Source organism: Myotis yumanensis, unplaced genomic scaffold, assembly GCF_028538775.1.
Source record: "Myotis yumanensis isolate MYYU_CA2020_CCGP unplaced genomic scaffold, mMyoYum1.0.hap1 SCAF_5, whole genome shotgun sequence".
Taxonomy (NCBI): Eukaryota; Metazoa; Chordata; class Mammalia; order Chiroptera; family Vespertilionidae; genus Myotis; species Myotis yumanensis.
Window position 1 is genome coordinate 78,749,696 of NW_027223756.1, and position 1,675 is coordinate 78,751,370.

General features: G+C 52.5%; 1 non-coding gene across 1 annotated transcript; it reads left to right on the top strand.

Moving 5' to 3' along the window:
• Positions 1 to 1,568: 1,568 nt before the first annotated feature.
• Positions 1,569 to 1,675, top strand: LOC139011996 (U6 spliceosomal RNA). Its single transcript, XR_011471785.1, has one exon. It is a non-coding gene; the product is annotated as a U6 spliceosomal RNA (small nuclear RNA).

Here is a 1,675-nt window from a genome sequence, read left to right on the forward strand (position 1 = left end):
GCATGGGGTGTGTAGTTTCACCACTGTTCTGTGTCTCACTTTTCAGGCTACCGAGTGGGGTCGGGCAGAGGGATGGGGAGGATGGGGGAGATGGTTTTGGTACTTACTTTTCTTTTTCTCTCACAACAGGGAGGGGGTAAAGGTCTCAAGGGCTGAAGGAGCCGCTAGGGCTGGCAGACCTGGCTTTATAGGAGCCACCTCCCCATCCTGCCTCTGTGGTTATTAATAGTGACCACAGATTCTTGCTCAAATATGGTCAGAAGCATGACAGCTGCGAGCCTGGCTGGCACCGGCTGGTGGCCATTGGGCCTGGGGAAGATGGCACAGGACTGCCCTCTGACCTACAAGAGGCGGGCAGCACTCCGATGAACCCAGTGTGGTGTGGTAAGTCCTACAGCCTAGCCCAGGGGTGGGCAAACTTTTTGACTCAAGGGCCACAATGGGTTCTTAAACTGGACCGGAGGGCCGGAACAAAAGCATGGATGGAGTGTTTGTGTGAACTAATATAAATTCAAAGTAAACATCATTACATAAAAGGGTACGGTCTTTTTTTTTCTTAGTTTTATTCATTTCAAACGGGCCGGATCCAGCCCGCGGGCCGTAGTTTGCCCACGGCTGGCCTAGCCCCACCCCAAATCTAACAAGACTCATGCTTGGGACACCCAGTCTGTGCTGGACCCTCTGCACCCTTTCCTTCCACTCTCCCCTTCACCCTAGGAGGCAAATAGAACCAGTCCCTGGGAGAAGGTAAGACTGGCACACAGAGGGATGGCGTCTATGGCAAGAGCAGGAGCCCAATCAGGCTGCGTTTGAACCCAGGACTGTCTGATTCATCTCGTAGGTAGTGTGTGAAAAAACACAAGCTGTGATGTAAGGCCTAAAATTAGGGCTCCACTGCCCCCCCCCCCCCACACTGCACCTTCTGAGGAGGAGGTCTGCTTGCCCAACGCCCTCCTGATCAAGGGACAGGGACAGGGCGCAGTGGCTGCTGATCCCCCAGTATCAGTTTCACATCCCTGCAAGCCGGAGGAATCATTCGCATCAGTGATTGTGATCAATGCGCCTGCCCCTACCACCCCATGTCTTTCTCTGTGCTGATGGCTGTTTGGAGAACTTGACCTCCTCAGGAATGCCAGCGTTGGTGTTCTCTGAGCTTGGTCCAGCACTGAGACTCTGATTGGATTGGCTGGCTGTACCATCAACATTTATGGTGCACTTGACGGTTATAAAACCCCTCTACGAATTCCCACTTAATCCTCATGGCGTCTCAGACAGGAAAGGAGGAATGACTACCATCATGCATCTAGGAACATGGAGGCCAGGGCAGGCTTACATGCTGCCAGAGATCACGCTGCAATTTAGGGGGAGGGCCAGCTGTGGAAGTCGGGCCTCCCTCCCTCACCCTGCTGGGCATGATCTTTGCTTTGAGATAAACACCTTCCGAAGAGCTTCACACACACTGTAGTCAAATCATAAGCCAACACAGGGGTAGACTCCTCACAGCTGGAGGGATGGAATTCAAGGATCCCACAGTTCCTGCCTCCAAACCATCTTAAGAAGCAGGCAATGTGCTCGCTCCGGTAGCACATATACTAAAATTGGAACGATACAGAGAAGAGTAGCATGGCTCCTGCGCAAGGATGACATGCAAATTCGTGAAGCGTTCCATATTTTA